Here is an 18,240-nt window from a genome sequence, read left to right as displayed (position 1 = left end):
CTGAGATACTTTCCGTCAAGGTGCCAATGCCAGAAATAATAGGCCTTCCTGGATTACCATCCTTGTGTATCTTGGGGAGCATATAGAAACAGCCTGGCCTGGGATCCTCTGGGATAAGTAGGTTGACCTTGTGTTGCATCTCAGTTGAAAACTTCTTGGTCATATCAATAAGTTGCTTCTTGTAGGCCTCTGTTGGATCACTCTCAAGTTTACTATAATGAATGGTATTGGACAGCTGTCTGTTTGCTTCCTTGATATAGTCAGAGGTATTCATTATGACTATTGCACCTCCTTTGTCTGCAGGTTTTATGATGATATCTGGGTTTGTTTTCAATGATAGAATAGCCCTTTGTTCCTGCAGGGTTAGGTTATTTACTTGTTTCTTTCTTTTCCCCAGGATTTCAGTTTTCACTTTTTTTCTGAAGTGGTCAATGTATGTATCCAGTGTTGAGTTGGTTCCAGATTTGGGGGTCCATGTAGATCTTTTTGTTGGGTTGCTGTTGAACTGTCCTGTCTCCAAATCTGTGCTGTGAGGAGAGTCTCTGTCGTGGAAATATTCTCTGAGTCTTATTTTTCTGAAGAATTCCTCCATGTCATTGCAGAGTTTAATTTTGTCCACAGATCTTGCAGGGCAGAAGGACAGACCTTTGGAGAGAACTGACATCTCATGTTTGTCAGGCTCATAGGAGGAAAGGTTCACAACACAGCTCTGGTGACCTGGCTCAGCACTTGTGCTTTGGTGATGGAGATTTTTTGTCTTAGTCTATGGAGCTTTTTCTTTTTGTTGTACCATATCCTGAAGTTTATGGTAATATAATTGGAGTTGGTCCTTCATCTCCTCTGTATCATGTTCCAGTAGTGTCTTTAGGGCATGTATTTCCTCCTGTATTTTCCTCTTGTTGTTGTAGAGAATCTTAATCATGTTGTTGCGCAGTTTTTCAGATGTCCGTATGCATAGCCATTCTGCAAATCGACTGTTGTAAGTATTCCAGGTTGGGTTGCGTAGTGTGAAGCCTTTTGGGATGAGTCCTTCCTTTTTGCATTTTGTTAGGAAAAATATGTCGCTGTTTAGCTGTGCAAACTTTTTAAGCCGGGTTTTCAGTTCCATTCTTGTGCGGTACATTGTGGTATCTTCCAAGTTGCTAGTAGTGTAGATTTGTACTGTGTTAGCCATGGAGAGCAGAAGAAGAGTGAAGAAATCAGGCGATACCTTTTTGAGGCTAACTGAGTATAACGACAGTCACTGGAATGAGAGTGCCCAAGACAGACAGTCACTGGAATGAGAGTGCCTGAGACACACAGTCACTGAAATGAGAGTGCCAGAGGCGGACAGTCACTGGGATGAGAGTGCCCGAGACACACAGTCACTGAAAGGGACTGCCAGAGACAGACAGTGTCAGTGACTGAGATGGTCAGTGACAGAGACAGTCAGAGACAGTTTGAAACAGTCTATGGATACATATAAAATATTTTTGGCAACATATTCTTATTCTAACATATTATTAGCATACTATTATTCATAACTATTCTCCAGTCTTTATGAATAATCGCGAATGGAGGATAAACATGAAAGATGAGCAAATCTTTTTAATTATAGTGTTCCATTTACACACAAACATATGCAATACATACCTATGCATACATTTATGCAGGCATGCATTCTAGCATGCCCATATTATATACCCAAAAACCTAATTTATTCACTCATATTCATACTTGGAGCTCATTACTGTTTGAATGTGTTTCAATGGAATTGTGTTTTCAAATACAATTGTGAAAAGCCCTGGGTGTGTGCATTGCTTCTCTCAACACAATACATACCGGTATACCCTGTGTGGCTTTACCCTCATAATGAGTTTAGATGTGGTTTTAGGTGCAGTTTCTTAATTTAACAAGTAAATTTGATTTTGAAGGGCAAACCTGTTCAATAAATGTGATTCACCTGTTTACTTCATGACTTTCACCTGTAAAATTAAGAAACTTAATCTAAAACCACATCAAAACTGATTAAGATGCAATTGAGACATAGTTTTAGCCACACTTGAGAACACACCCTCAAGTCACGACTGCATCAGAAATTGCAATGCACTGAAACACACGTGTTCTACAATGACCACCAGAGCACCCTCCTAATTTATATACAACACCCTAATGATTTTTTTACAATGCCAGAAAGACTAATGAATATTTATAGCATCCTCTTACAGTTTCATTATATAAAGTCTTCCATATACAGATCCCCATTTTTATTAAATACAGCCCAACAGACACAGCTCCATGTAAGTTTCTTTATAAACAGCTCCATCCAGTCTTATTTTATACAGCCTGAATTCACCCACCCTATAATTATGTGTTATACCTTACCTTGCTCATGGAACGACAGAATCCTCTGTGTTGTCCCAGGGGTTGGGCTTTGGTTTGGATGCATTTCAAAAAACAACATGTGACTTGTCTGTTCTGCAGACTCCTCAGCTCTCAGCCCCCACCTTTCCAACAAGACAATGACCCAAAAATAATACAACACAGGCTCGGGGACAACATGGCCCTAACAAGACCTGGCGTGAACCTAATTAAACATCAGCCTGAAAATGTCTACCTACTCATAGCCTCCATCCATTCAGAAAATCCCCAAATCCAGGTGCATAACTTATATCAGGATTATAGAAGCTTAGGTAGGTGATCCATCTCAAAGCATAAGAAGAACAGTGTGAGATATTACTAAAGGATAACCTAAGGGTCTTCCTTAAAGCTTCTTGTATGGGACAATCTGGACAAGGACAACCATAAGTTAATATCTCACACAGCCCCCCTCATTCCTGACTACCAGACCTCCTCAGCATTCTACAAGTAACTCCCTCCCCTTCCAGGGTAATTTTAACAGTTTAGCCATACCAACTCATCATTCCGGGAACCCAGGATACCTTTTCAATTTCAGGGAGCTGAAAGCTTTGAACAATGATGCAGCAGGCACAGCAGTATTAACTGCTTCATGCCCTGCACACATAGATTGTCCACAGCTTCCTTAGAGAGCCTTCATCTGAGGCCAGGCATGAGCTGTTAGTGGCACTCCTTCAAGTGTGACAAATATTTGCTGCATCACTGACTTACAGAGGCTGGCCAAATTATTATAGGGCAGTGATGGCGAACCTTTTAGAGGCCGAGTGCCCAAACTACAACAAAGACCCAATTATTTAACGCAAAGTGCCAACACAGAAATTTAATTTGTGATTTATACTCCCTTCTCTGTCACAGTTTTCATTGATACCAGAACCCTGAGTACACCAATAAAGCAGAAAATAGTCCCAGGTTGAGCTGTCACTTTAAAATAGCTCTGTGTACAGCAAGTCCTGGGCTGTCTGGGACTGCAGGAAGATACCTGGAGTCATCTCTGGTGATGACCTGAGTGCCCACAGAAAGGGCTCTGAGTGCCACCTCTGGCACCCGTGCCATAGGTTCGCCATCACTGTTATAGGGGGTTGGCAGCCCAGGGCCTGATGGGACGTGGTTAGCGCCCGCACATTCTGCCTATTTGGGAATCCACCATTGCTAAGCAGCACTACCCCAGCAGCCTGTTCCTTTACAAACTGAGCAGATTTTCTTAATGAAGTGAATTAAAAAATAATTCACAACACTCCACCGCTATACACACACACTACTAAAAATAAAGTTATAGTTTAAGGTATACTGATAAATACTACAATGATTTTCCAGGTGTACAAACTAAATATATAAATAAAACCTAAGCATCAAGAAAAGATTAAAACTGGCAAAATGATAATATAAGCGGTCCCCTACTTAAGAACACACGACTTACAGACGACCCATAGTTACAAACGGACCTCTGGATGTTGGTAATTTACTGTACTTTAGTCCTAGACTAAAATAATCATTTGTAATAGTTATCAAAGGTGTCTGTAATGAAGCTTTATTATTAATCATGGTTCTGATGACAATCCAACATTTTTAAAATCCAATTGTCACAGAGGTCAAAAAAATGTTGTCTGCAGCTACAATTATACAATTATAGTTTCGACTTACATACAAATTCAACTTAAGAACAAACCTATAGAACCTATCTTTATTTTAAGACAATGGCAGTAAATATTCATTGTCTTCATCCTAGTACATATATAAACTGTATAGACATACACATATCTATATTTATCATAGCTAATTATTTTCTGATGTGCACAATATTTGAAAGCAATTCACTGTGTGTTTCTACCCATTTGTCTAATTGCTTTTTCCAATATATAACATAGCACAAGGCTTTTTACTATCATATTAAACACTGCCAGACCTAGCCAGGAGTCAGCCACTTATATGCATTGTTTTTTCACATTTATTATTGCGTTTATACAATTAAAAATGAAGTGTATGAACTAATAAATAAGGACACTGGTGTCCTGGTACTAATTTACAAGATAATACATTATCCTGAGTACTTTGTTTGTGCTTATGTGCGGTATCTACTGACTCAAGGCTGGTGCACTCTATTTTTGAAATTACATATTTTTATTTTGCTGAAGAACACAACCTCTACAATTTCATCTTACCTTCCTGGGAACGTGATTTTACAATTACTACTTCAGCTGGAAGCTTTTTCAAGGGCTTGATTGCTCTTTGAATTAAAAAGCAGATTTCCAGTTTCTAGATTGAATGCTTCCTTGACCAGATTGCTTCACAGCTTTGTGTTCACATATGAATTAAGTACCAGCATGCTCCTTTCTTGTTCATTGTATGCTTCCAAATGCTTTGTTTTTTTATAGTACAAACAATTTTCTGTAACTTCATTATATTTAGTTCTATGTTATTTTTGTACAGCTTTTAGAAATCTCTTTAAATTAGTGCCTATTTTTATTCTGTTGAAATTGTTTTGTCACTGTGTACAGTGTGGGCTAAACCACATTGGGAATGAAATGTCATAATATTTCAATTGATGAACATAATATTAAAGAGATAGCTCCAGGATATATTTTATTTAGTAAACAGCAATGCTTTGCACTATGATCACCACTAGATTGTCATAATTATGACTACAGGCTGTTTTAATTATTTGGCATTCTGTAAACTTATAGCTACAAATGCATTGTATCTAATTTTAGATTAATGTGGTGCTAGTGAAAAGGTGTACCAACTATAATTTCTCCCAATGTGAGGACAGACTTTTAAATACAAATATGATCCCTCTTTAATAAGATCATTAATTAGGAATTTAAGAAGTTAATTAGCTTGGACAGCTCCATTTTATTAAACATCCCCTCCTCCAATGAAATGCTCATTTCAGTTGTCTCCCTACCAGGGTCAGCTGTAATTTTATTATTCATAAACAAAAAAAGGTTGTTTACCAGCATATGGTTCAAAAATATTATTTAATAGAAAAATACTGTTGAAACTGCAACTGTAATGAGAACAAAATGGTGTCATTAGGATCAGCTTACACTTTCAAGCATAGGTTCTTTTAATTTTATCATGATGTGTTTATTTTTTCATTAAAGTTGAAGTTTTAATAGTATTTTTCTTGGAAATAATAATTTCATGCTGTATGCTGGTAAACAAGTATTTTTTTTATTTATGAGTTGACCTTTGACCCAACCCAACTCTTCTTGCATTGGTATTAATAATAATTCCTTTATTTATATAGTGCACGCAGATATTACGCAGCACTGCAAAGAGCTTGCCACATTAGTCCCTGTCCCAATGGGGCTCACAGTCTAATCAACCTACCAGTATGTTTTGGAGTGTGGGAGGAAACCAACGCAAACATGGAGAGAACATACAAACTCTTTGCAGATGTTGACCATGAATGGTGCTGCTAGGCTGTAGTGCTAACCACTGAGCCAAAGTGCTGCCCTACTATTGGCAGAGACAAAAGGGGCGGAAGGTGAGCGGAAAAAATTTCTGGCTATGATTCATTCATCTCTTCCACCTGCGGGGCCTCTTGGGGAGAGATGAAGAATTAGATTGTACCCATTGGGGTCAGAAAGAGTAGGCACATGGAGACATATAGCCATTGATGTGCCACTCTGGGAAATATGCAATACTTTTTTATTGTACCTATTAAAATTTATGTCAAAGCAACAGTTAATAATAATCATTTAAACCCCTTCCCGCTCTGCGTCCGATATATCGGATGCAGAGCTGATGCCGGTTCAGCTCAAGATCTGAGGCGAACCTGCATCGGTAAACACGTGGTGCCAGCTGTGACTGATAGCCGATACCCACGGTTGGAGTGGGCTCTGATCGCAGTTGTTTAACCCGTTAAATGCACCGGTCAGTGGATTGGAAGACGGCAATGCAAAAATGATTTTTCCCACATTAGGGTTTTATTTGACAAATTTAGTAAAACGTAAGAAAAAATATTCATGTCTGGTATCCCCGTAATCATATTGATCCATAGAATAAAGATAACATTATCGGGCTATACGGTGAACACCAAAAAAAAAAAAAATCCAGTAGAGAATTTTTGCTTTTCTACTCCTGCCCTCAATAAAAAAGTTCCTAAATTTTCACAAAAGAAATGGCATAAAACTAAAATTCTGGCAGCTGCAGGGTGCTCCTTCCCTTCTGCGTCTCGCTGTGTGCCCATAAAATAAGTAATGGCCACATGTGGGGGGGTTCTGTATTTGGGAGAAATTATAGAACAAATTGTATGGTGAGATTTTTCTTTTTGAAATTTGTAAAATTTAGGACTAAATGAACCTATATTTGACCATTCTAAATTTCACCTCCATTTTGATTCAATTAGTATGTAGATCTCAAGGGGTTAACAATCTTCCAAAAAACTGTTTCTGATAGTTTGAGGGGTGCAAACTTGAAAATGGGTTGATCATATAGGGGATTTGATGTCAAATATGTAAAATTTCATTTAAAACTGTATTTTTCCCCAAAATTCTGAAAATCCGGAAAAGCGATATTCAATTTGTAAGCCACACAACATCAAAATAAATTATCCAGAAATTTTAAAAATTAGGAAAAAAATCCAGAAATTTCAAAAATTATGAAAATGTAAAGTAGACATATGGGAAATGTTATTCAGCAATTTATTTAGGTGGTAAATCTATCTGCCTGAAAACACAATGATTTCAAATTTCGAAAATGTCAAACTTTTCAAAATATTCATAATTTTTTCTTTTTTTGTAAATAAACACAAAACTTATCAGCCAAAATTTACCACTAAAATGAAGTACAATATGTGGGGAAAAAATAATCTCAGAATCACTTTGATAAGTAACAGTGTTCGAAAGTTATAACCATATAAAGCGATCCAAGTCAGAATCCAAAATAATGGGCTGAGCCTTAAGCTACAAAATGGCTGCATCCTTAAGGAGTTAAAGGGAACAACCTTTGTTGACATGCCTCAAGTTCCGGTTCAGTGTTCAGCTTACCCCGCCATGCCGTTAACACATGCGATCAGTGCTGGCACAGTTCGCTAAATCCCGCCAGCAAAACTGCTGCTATTTTCCCAGGGATTGCCGCTCCCTGTGATGTCATCATTACCTGATACCTGTAGGGTGATGGTTTGGGTACTTGAAACCCTAATGGGTCTGCTCAACCCCAGTGGCAACAATTGTTCCACCATTTCCTGCAGTTTTATCAAAAGGGCCCAAGCAAATAAATTTAATATGAATATAATATTATTGACAAAATACTTGCTGCTAAAAGCAGTTGTCTGGAGTGGTGATAGTAGATACAGGTTATGAGGATTCATATTAAAATTTACAGTATTTTTATATAATTTTTGGCTGGCCCAGTCTGTACATACAGCATGTACATTCATGCAAGATTTGCAGCAGAGTACTTTTTTTGTGCATGATATGAAATGAATCCTGATTTATTTTATTCTTGTTTTGTATAAAGCAGGAAGAAAATATTCCCTGTTATCTTTCCAGAAAAGGAATTGAAATGTGGTATCCTACCATTCATTTTCTCATCTCTTTTCAATTGAAATTGTTTTTTTATCAGACATTTGCTTTTTCAATTTTCCCACTATGTAAACAAAGATCAGGAATTGATCATAAAAATGCCATTGCCTGTTGTCTGCCACAAACAAATAAGTTTATGGCTCCCAATCAAAAGAAGGTAAAACTGTATTCTTATCAGAGTACTATATTATGATGTTTTCTGCATAGTGCATGTTAATAGAGCAATGATAAATACTTCATGTTCTAGGAGCTGGCTCCTTGGTGGAAACTACTATTATATGTACACACCACCAACGCAGTAAATCAATAACAACCAGTATCAGTATACAATTATGCACACAATATTGCAAACAGGCTGCTCTCAATATAAAGTCACTTCCCAAATGCAATACACATCTACTAAAACAAGAAAGACAAGAGAATTGCCACACCTCATAAAAGATATAAGTTTATTAGTATCTCATTAAACTAAACAGAATTAGCAATGCGGTTGAAGGCATAGAAAAAATGGTGCTGGGTAGCAGGTCTATATAAAAAATCTCAATACAGTGTAAACTAGTAATGATGGTATCAATACAGACCAAATACACAAATAAAATGCAAGTGAAATAAGAGCCCTTACATGGGCTAATCGAGTGAAAAAAGTATTACCATAGATGAATGAGGAAAGACCACACAGCCCAGCAAAAGCCCCAACACGTGTTTCGGTCACAAGACCTTTGTCAAGAGGTCAAATCTACGTATATTATTGTGAATACTTGTGTATAAGACTTCATTCACACATTCATAAGTGGCGGCCAAGAGCTGGCAGCTAACTTACAGCTGCCATAGAAGCACATTATGCGCGGGCCCAGAGCACATTGGGGCTTTTTTACTAAGGGTCCGCGGAACACATTTCCATCGGTCTTCCCGACATTTTTGGGATTTGAGCCCCTGTCACAGGAATTTAGCAGGGGTTTGTGCCGCAGCGGCTTTCATGCAAGAGAAATGGGGGGGGGGGGGGAAGGCGGTCAGATGATCCGACTTATTCGGACTGAGTACGGGATTTAACATTCAATTTGTGTCGCAAGACAATGCACTTACATGCACCGGAAAGAAGAAGGTGAACTCCAGCGGACCTGTGCCGGGAAGCAACACATGCAGGATGCAGGATTTCGAGCGCACGATCTTTGTGAATTGTGACAGATGTGTATTCCAGTCGGACAATGCACTTTTGGGGATCGTGCAAGACCGGGTAAGTAAATGTGCCCCATTGTGTCTGAGCAGTATGGCCGCTCTGCAAAAAATATTGTAGGTCCTATAGCTTGTCCCGTCTTAAAGGGGTTCTCCGGTGACAAAGATTGACCTCACTATACCTTATCTCCCCACACTTATCACTTTACTAATTCAGTGTCATTAAATCTTCTGCTCCCTTTTCATGAAATCAAAGTCATTCCTGTGCACTGCCAGCTCCTGCTACACTTAGTTTCCATAGAAACAACCTGTATACTGTCTTTGCTCTCTGGTCTGACATGTGCAGTCAGCTCCTTGTTCCCTGCTGGGAGGGTATGGCACGTTCCTCTGTACGAAGAAGCTGTGCTGACCAGGGAGATTGTGGGAGATGTAGTCTTTTAGCAGAATGGGGGCAGCCATCTTGGAGTTATGTAGCTGCAGCAGTGAGCTGTGAAGTGACAAGTGAAGGAAAAGAAAGTGTACAGCCCAGGGTGGTGAGGTAAGGGTGTGTAACTATGATATATGCAAAAGAACTGGTTAGTTAAAAAAAAAAAAAGTACATATAGTGACCAGAGAACCCCTTTAAGACTCTTGGCACACGTCCGCTGCCGTGGAAGTGTGCATGGAGCCTTAACAGAGTTTTTCAGCACCATTTTGTGCTGAAAAAGCCCCACTTGGCTTATACGCATATGCATATGTGATCAGGCTGAGCCCCACCCCAGACATTTGCATTGCATTTTTAAAGAAAGTATTGTATCAGTATTCAACATCACGATACTGCTCCAGTTATTGTATAAAGAGGGGCCCTGTGTTGTACTGTTGGGCCCAGTAACTTAACCTAGACACCCTCTTGTTTACATCCTATTTTCGATTGTGTTTTATGTTTTTAGTGTCAACAAGCTTTTTTGATTTTTATTCATTGTGAATCCATTCATTACTGTAAGAAGGCCACAGGAAACTTCATGAAGACTTTGCCAAAATCTCAAACTGTAGATAATTTCTTCAGCAGTTTCTACATTGTTTTGTGAAAAGTGTGAAGCAGCCAATATGTTTGCACACAATGTTTGTCTGGAGCTAGTTCAAGATTCATGCATCTGAAGGTGAAGATTCTCTGGCAATTTGCTGCCAATAGCAATGTAAACAGAAATTGGGCAATCCAGCTTGCAGATGGCAAGAGCATCAGTGCCAGTGAGGATCGTGGAAAGCTTTTACATTAACTCTTCAGTATTGCTACATTGCTAGTAAATTACTATCACCATCCACATGTATTATGACTTTTGTATATTTAGAAGATGTTTATTAACAAAATGTCCATTATATGGGTTTAAAAAAAAAAAAAACATTGGTCCCTATTTGTATATTTGTCACTCTGAACAGTTTCTATTTTCAATCCACAAAGCAATGTAATGGTAATGGTAGGTATTAGCTGTAAACACCGGGCAGCAGCTCAGGGTGAGCTGGTGCCGGAGCTTACCTTTGCTAGTGTTTTAAACCGATATATCGCGGTTTAAACACATTTGGATGAGCAGACCCGAGGTAGCTCCGGCTCGGCCGTGCGCGCGTGACACCTCCGGCACTTCCCATGGAGGCGGTCGTGCGCAGCGCCGAAGCTGCTTCGGGTCTGTTCATCAAAATGTGTTTAAACCGCGATATAGCGGTTTAAAACACTAGCAAAGGTAAGCTCCGGCACCAGCTCCAGCTGGTGCCCGGTGTTTACAGCTAATACCTACCATTACCAGTGGTAGGTTTCCTTTAAAGGTTGTGTCTAACAAAGTACTATAGCAGCTCAGGTGTGTCTTCTAAGGTTCTGCAGCAGCTCCACTGTTTCTCACGAAGTTCTGCAGCAACTCGCTTGCTACATTAGCACAGGTGTGTCTTATGAGAAACTGCAGCATCTCAAATGTATTTTATGAAGTTCCTCTGAAACAGCTCTGATGAAGTTCTACAGCAGTTGTGTTCAAACAAAATGTACATGTAAATGGTAAATCCACTCTATATACATATAACTTCCAGCTAATGAACAGATATTATCACCATCCAAAGATTGTATAGAAAAGGATCAGAGAATTAGGATACTATTCATTAACCCCTTTAGGACGCAGGTTTTTTTTGCCCATTCCTCGCTCTCCACCTACAAAAATCCATAACTTTTTCATTTTTCCATGTACAGAGCTGTGTGAGGGCTTATTTTGCGCGTAACAAATTTACTTGATGTGTACTGGGAAGCAGAAAAAAAATTCAAAACCTCATGTGCGTTTTGTGGGCTCAGTTTTTACGAATTTCACTCTGCGCTCCAAATAACACCTTACTTTGGTTCGGTTTATTATTAAGTTTTAATACAATTTCAAAAATTAAACGAATGTGTATGAAAAAGGGAAAAAAAAATTTGCCATCTTCTCACGCTAATAACTTTTTCATTCTTTGGTGTATGGAGCTGTGTGATGTGTCATTTTTTGCAAAATGAGCCGGCGTTTTTATTGCTACCATTTTCAGGACTGTTCAACATTTTGATCACTTTTCATTACATTTTTTATGTCATGTAAAAAGGTGTAAAAGTCGTGTTTGAGACATTTTGGCGCCATTCCCCATTTCAGAGGTCACCGCCGGTTATAAGTGTTTTTATAGCTTGATAGATAGGGCATTTTGGGACGCAGCAATACCTAATTTGTTTGTGATTTTTACTGTTTAATATGTTTTATAGGGAAAGGGGGGTGATTTTAATTTTTTATATTTTATTAATATTTTACATTTTTTAAACTTTCTTTTTACTTTTTTTTCACTATTTCTTAGACCCTCTGAGGGAAAATTAACCCTAGATGGTCAGATCATTCCTACCACTGGCTCACACGAATATGCAGAAACCATGCAGCCTCGGCTCTGAACAAGACCCGAGGCTGTCATGGCAACCAATCGCTGCCCCCCGATGGCGTTCGGGGGAGCGACGAGCGGAGGTAACGCTTTCAGTGCCGTCGGCGACTTTGCCGGCGGCAAAGAAAAGGTTAACACCCGCGATCGGTGCAAGCACCGACCGCGGTTGTTAGCGATGGGTCTTCGCTGCAATATGCAGTAAAGCCCATCTCTGTATGAAGAGGGCTCAGCCCGTGATATATCCGTCGCAGAGCGTGAAGGGGTTAAAGAACATCTACTGATTTACTGATGGTAGATTAGTCCTACTGACCAGTTCCTAAAGAATTGTTGTTCTCAGGACATTTTTTATTATAACTCTATAAGCCGCAATTTTGTTAATAAAGAGATATAAAATTATGCTAATCAGTCTGCGGAACTCCGGCTATGTCACTGGAGCAGCTCAAAGGGCTTTGTAATTTATACACTTGTGCTTCCAGTTCCGCCTGGGTCCTGATATCCCCTGCTCTATGCACGCTGGGCGGATGGGAAACTGGTTAGTAAGGCCGCGGTCACACGTACCGCTAGACGTCCGTTCATAGCGCGACGCTAGCGCACAGGGGGAGGTCCTCGGCCCCAACGCACATGCGTTTCCAGGGAAACGCATGCGATTGTTAAGCCGATCGCATGCGTTTCTCTGGAAACGCATGTGCGTTCGGGCCGAGGACCTCCCCCTGTGCGCTAGCGTCGCGCTATGAACGGACGTCTAGCGGTACGTGTGACCGCGGCCTAAGACTATTCTACCATCAGTAAAACGAATGGTAGTTGTCCTTTAAACCACTTTTTTACCACAAATATATAAAAGGTTGCAGAGGTCCAGCCCTTTCACATCACACTCATGTTATGCTAAAATCTTATGAAGAAAACAGTAAAACCCTTCTTTTAAGTAGACACACTGCAGGTGGAGATTCTTCCAATCACAGATGTGTTTGGGAACAAGCAAAATATGTATGACCTGTATACATGCAAAACACTCACAAGCATTTAGATCTAAACTCATCTGCAGTCAGAACAAACTCTCCAATAAGCTGAAATTGAGTTTTTAAATGGCCTTAGGGCGCGTTCACACGTTCCCCTAGCATTGCGTTATAAACGCGACGGTAGCGGCACATGTGAACGCGCCCTTAGGCTCTATGCACACAGCCAAATTTGTGCAGAAATTTGTGTTGCGTCTGGAATAGTGCAGCCACTGCACATATGTGTGGCGAACACTTCTTAAATATATTTAAAATTCATTTGCAAGCAATGAAAAGAAAGTACAAAGCCCCACAGAAAACTGGTGCAGGGGATTTAATAAATCTGGACCAAAAGCTTCATGTAAAAAATGAAGGATATGTGGCTGATACTCAGCATGGCCAAAATTAGCCACTTTTGTAGCAGTGGAGACCTACACAAATAACACAATGCATATTGGTGTACATGTATAGACGTAGCACTTTCACCCCTCCCTCACTGACAACTCACAAGTCTCCAACCCACTCTGCCAACACATACACTCCCCTCCCCCATGACAACACACAAGCTCTCACTCAAAAAACCAACTAGTCCCTCTCCCCCACTCACAATAGACAAGTCCCCCAATCAGATCACACAAGAATTTGCTTCTCTACTCACAGACATGGCTCCCTTTCACCACTGAGAAGTTCCCCTCATACCGTCCTGTGTCTGGCTGGAGCAAATCTATAAGCTGCAGGTACAGTACCAGGGATGATCCCAGCACCAGTACTGGAGTCTGTTGGGCAGAAAGGCTGCAGGGGCACTGCCATCCCTCTAAGGTTAGCTTATTATATGAATGCCTAAGGGAGGGCAGTGCAGGCAGCCTGTACACAGGGAGCAGAAAAATCGTCTGCCTGGCTGACCTCAGCACTACACTGCACAGCATGTGGTAAGGGAGGGAAGGAGCAGCACCATCAGCTGTGTGAGGGCTTCGGCCCACTAGGAAACCTCCCAGTAAACATTATGGCCAGTCTCCCCCTTGTGAGGTACCCTGTACACGTAATGTCATTACTAAGGCCATGTTCTACTGAAGTGTAAGGAGGTAAGTTTAGCTTCTCTTGAAGCTGTCATCACCAACAAAAGCTTTTGCAGAAAATAATAAATACGTTACAGTAAGCGCGTTCAATATAGTTTTTCCTTGTGTAATTTCTCCTTTTTACACACAACATAATTTATGGACATAATTTAGAGGTTGTTTCGGACATCTGGTGAACATTTCCAAATGGTAAAGGTTCTGTGGCAATTTTCTATGAACTCTAAACTTTAGTTCCTTCCATAGATTTTCTGTTGGATTCAGGTTAGGAGGTCGGCTTCTTTCTTGCAGCTTTATCTTCTTGCAACCAATTGAGAGTATCTGTGGCTGTGTGTTTGGGATCATTGTCTTACAGGACAGGATTTTATGTAGATTTAGATGCTATAGAATGTATTTGTACATGTTTCCATCCATCCATCCTTCCTTCAATTTTTTAACGTTTGCCAGTGCCATATGCTGAAAACAGCCCCACAACACCAATGAAAATAATAAGGGGACATCATAGTTATCATAGTGTATCGTAGTTTTTTTTTTCTTTGGTGTATAATTGAGACATTTGGCAGCTCGTTTTTGCGCCCTTTATATGATCCTGTCTTTTTTCTTGTGATACATGTTTAGTTTTTCTTATCCTGGCAGGTGCAAATTTTGGCTTCTTTTTGAGACTTTTTGTTGCAAATTTCTGAAATCCACATTGACACAAGCCATGTAAGGGGGTTATACGCAGGAGTGGACATTACTGTAAATTTTGGATTTCAGGTCGTGTCCTGCATTTTTAAGCACTCTAATCACACCCCAGCGAGATGATGACATATGAGGCTGAGGTCATACATGGTGTTAAGGGTGAGGTCACACATTGCGTTTTAGTTGCGTTTTCATTGCGTTTTGAAAGATATTACAACAGCCGAGGAAGGTGATTTGCCTAATAACATTACTGTTAACATTTGCATTTACAAAATACCATTGTGAATGCCTTGTTAATGGATGTGTTAACATTGCATTTACATTGTGTATTGTAAACGCAAGTGTTAACAGTAATGTTATTAGGCAAATCACTTCTACTTGGCTGTTGTAATGCATTTCAAAATGCAACCAAAACATCACATGTGACCTCACCCTTAGAAGTAACCAATAGATTTGTAAATGCAAAAATGTATGAATTTAAAAAATAAGGTTAATGTGCAAAATCTTAAACATTTAAAGCATGTGAAATAATTCCTATTTACATGGTAAAAAGGGGTCCATGAAAAAAAATCCTTTCTTTTCACCTGCCACGAACCAGGCTTAGACTTGTGCCTAAAAAGTCGCAAAAATAAGCAAAAAAGTGATACATAAGGGAAAAGTTACACGAAACATCTGGAAAATAAAGATATATAAGGCACACTGTACAAGGTGCAGACCAAGGTGTACCTGAAAAACAACACAAAAAGTCCCTGTGAAAAGTTGCAAAAATTAGACAATTTTACTAGCAGAAATAAAGATACATGTTCCCCATTGACTGTATGGTGTTTATGGGATGATATACAGAGCATTTGGCTTCCAAACATGGTGTGTGTAATGGCATCCAAAGAGTTTAATTTGGTCTCATTTGACAGACTTTATTCTCAAAGTATTTCACAGGTTTGTCTACATGTTGTGGATCAAACTTTAAACAGGCTTGAACATGCTATTTATTCAGCAAATAAATATTGTATGGTAAGTGTGTATACTGCACAAGGAGTTTGAGTGCATTACAAATAGTTTTCTTGGAAACCATTGTTTATTCAAGGTCTTTCTGTAGCTTTCCACAGGTAGTTATTGGCTTATGGACAACACTTCTGACCATTCTTTTAATTCCACTGTCTAAATCTTGAATAGAGCATGTGGTGGTGGCTATAAAGTAGCAAAGGTATTGAGAACTCACCGATTTAAACCATCATCAGATCTTTCTTGGGTAGCGCCTTGTTAAAGAGACACCTTTTTATGGGCCATCAGTCAGGGCCGGCTCCAGGTTTTAGTGGGCCCCTGGGCAACAGAGCCCTAGTGGGCCCCTTTATGGGCCGCCCTCCAGTGGTCACACTGCCCTCCATCCCCCACGTGGACACACTGCCCCCCATCCCTGTGTACACATTCCTCCCCTCTACTGTCTACACTCTGCCCCCCCTCCTGTATACACACTGCCCCCCCTCCTGTATACACACTGCCCCCTCCTCCTGTATACACACTGCCCCCTCCTCCTGTATACACACTGCCCCCTCCTCCTGAATACACACTGCCCCCTCCTCCTGTATACACACTGCCCCCCCAGTGAGTAATGTGCCCCACGCAGCCCCCCAGTAAGTAATGTGCCCCACACAGCCCCCCATGTTCTCCCCGTTCCCTGTCATGTCTCCCCTTTCACCTCACTGATGCAGCTCTCTCCGTGTGTTCAATGCTTTCCCCGGCAGGTCATGTGACCATTACATCATCAAAGGTCTTCAGCCTCCGGGGAAAGCAGTGAGTGCAAATGTTCTCATCACGATCTGTGTCCTGAGGATACAGATCGTGATGAGAGAGGGAAGGAATCTCCCGGGTCCCAAGGGGGCCCCTCCAGTACTCCGGGGCCCCGGTACTTGCCCGAGTTAGCTGGGTGCTGGCGCCGGGCCTGCCATCAATTGTCGATTACTTTCAAATTACTGATTCATCATTCCATGGCTTTCTGCACCTTTTACTTCATGTGTTTAAATAGCACTGTCATTTCTTATTATTATATATGAAAATTGTATTTACATCTATGGCTTCATTTCTGCTTTGTCCCCCATGACGGCCCACCTGGAGGATGCCCCTTGACCTCTGCAGGGACAGGAAGAAAAGAGGTCAAAGGTTCCCTCCCTGCATCTTCCCGCCAGTGTTCTTCCTGTCCCTGTTGAGGTCAGGTCAAGAGAGGTGCCCTCTCTCCTCCAGGGAAGGGGGGGCAAAGATTTATTTGCGGGTAGGCCCTCCTTGGCTAAATCCCGGCGGGCTGGGGCTCTCGGCTCTCAGAAAACTGACCTCCCCTTTGAGGACACAGCACAACTAACTTAGCAGCCACGTCGGTGGCAAGAAACTTGCTGTATTGATTGAACAAACTAAAGTCCCACATCAAGGAAGGGACCCCAAGAACAGCAATTTTGGAGAACTTTCAACTACTGAAGTCAGCAACAACCTTCCTGGCGGACTCTGCGGCCGAGGGAATTCTGTTTTCAGCTAAGGAGGGAGCACTAACTAATTCTACAAGGAAAGCACTGTGGCGGAAACAGTGGAACGGATACATTAGTAACATAAGATAAGATAGATACATAAGTTAAATTATGCAGCCTGCCTTTCTCAGGGGAGCTATTTTTTGGTCCAGAACTGGACATGATACTGGAGAGAGCATCGGACAAAAAGAAGGGCTTCCCTGAAAGATCTACACCCAAGAAGCTGCCCTTTCGTGACTTCAAAAATCATAAAGACCAGTACAAAGATAAAGGGAAAGGAGGTAAGGGAAGAGGCTTTCTCTTCTCCAACCCGACAGACACAAATAGAAGTAAAAAACAATGATGCCATGGTAGGGGGAAGATTGCTAAGGTTCAGGGAAAAATGGACAGACATCACTTCAAATCCCTGGGTCTTAGAGATATTGCTCCATGGTTACAGTATCAAATTCTGCATACCTCCTCCTACAAAATACATGCCACCATCATCTTCTATTTCTTCCACATCGCACAACTTAATTTGGCAAGAAGTTATTGTTATCAGGTGCAATTGTTCCTGTCCCTCAAGACCAGGAAAAATCAGGATATTACGCTTTTCTCTTTTTGGTGAAGAAACCGAACGGCACAAACCGACTGATCATCAACCTGAGAAGTCTCAACAAGTTCATCATCTACCGAAAATTCAGGATGGAATCGGTAAGATCAGCCTCACACATTATTCACAAAAACGCATTGATGTGTACCATAGACTTAAAGGATGCGTACTATCACATCCCTATACACCCTTTCTCACAGAGATTCCTAAGGTTCTCTGTTCTGTCTCCAGGGGGGCTGACACTACACTTCCAATTTCATGCAGTCCCCTTTGGAATATCCTCAGCCCCAAGAACCTTAACGAAGGTGATGGCAGAGGTGGTGGCTTTCCTCAGGCTACGGGGATGTACTGATAGTCCCATACCTGGATGACTTACTTGTCATT

At 40.8% G+C, this 18,240-nt stretch overlaps 1 protein-coding gene across 7 annotated transcripts in view; it reads left to right on the top strand.

Annotated features, from left to right (window-relative positions):
* GRIN2D (glutamate ionotropic receptor NMDA type subunit 2D) overlaps positions 1-18,240 on the top strand; it is a 688,972-nt gene that overhangs the window by 80,011 nt on the left and 590,721 nt on the right. For 2 of the 7 annotated variants that reach the window (XM_072110455.1, XM_072110453.1), the window contains exon 1: positions 13,500-13,734. The exons of 4 other annotated variants lie outside the window; for them this stretch is intronic. The gene's annotated coding sequence lies outside the window, so the exon portion shown is untranslated. Of the gene's footprint in view, positions 1-13,499; positions 13,735-13,839; positions 14,080-18,240 lie in introns of those variants that run through there. One more of the 7 variants, XM_072110454.1, reaches the window with a different exon arrangement.

The sequence above is a fragment of the Engystomops pustulosus genome, chromosome 6 (assembly GCF_040894005.1).
Source record: "Engystomops pustulosus chromosome 6, aEngPut4.maternal, whole genome shotgun sequence".
NCBI lineage: Eukaryota > Metazoa > Chordata > Amphibia > Anura > Leptodactylidae > Engystomops > Engystomops pustulosus.
The sequence above is the reverse complement of the archived record's forward strand: the minus strand, read 5'-3'. Positions and strand labels throughout refer to the sequence as shown.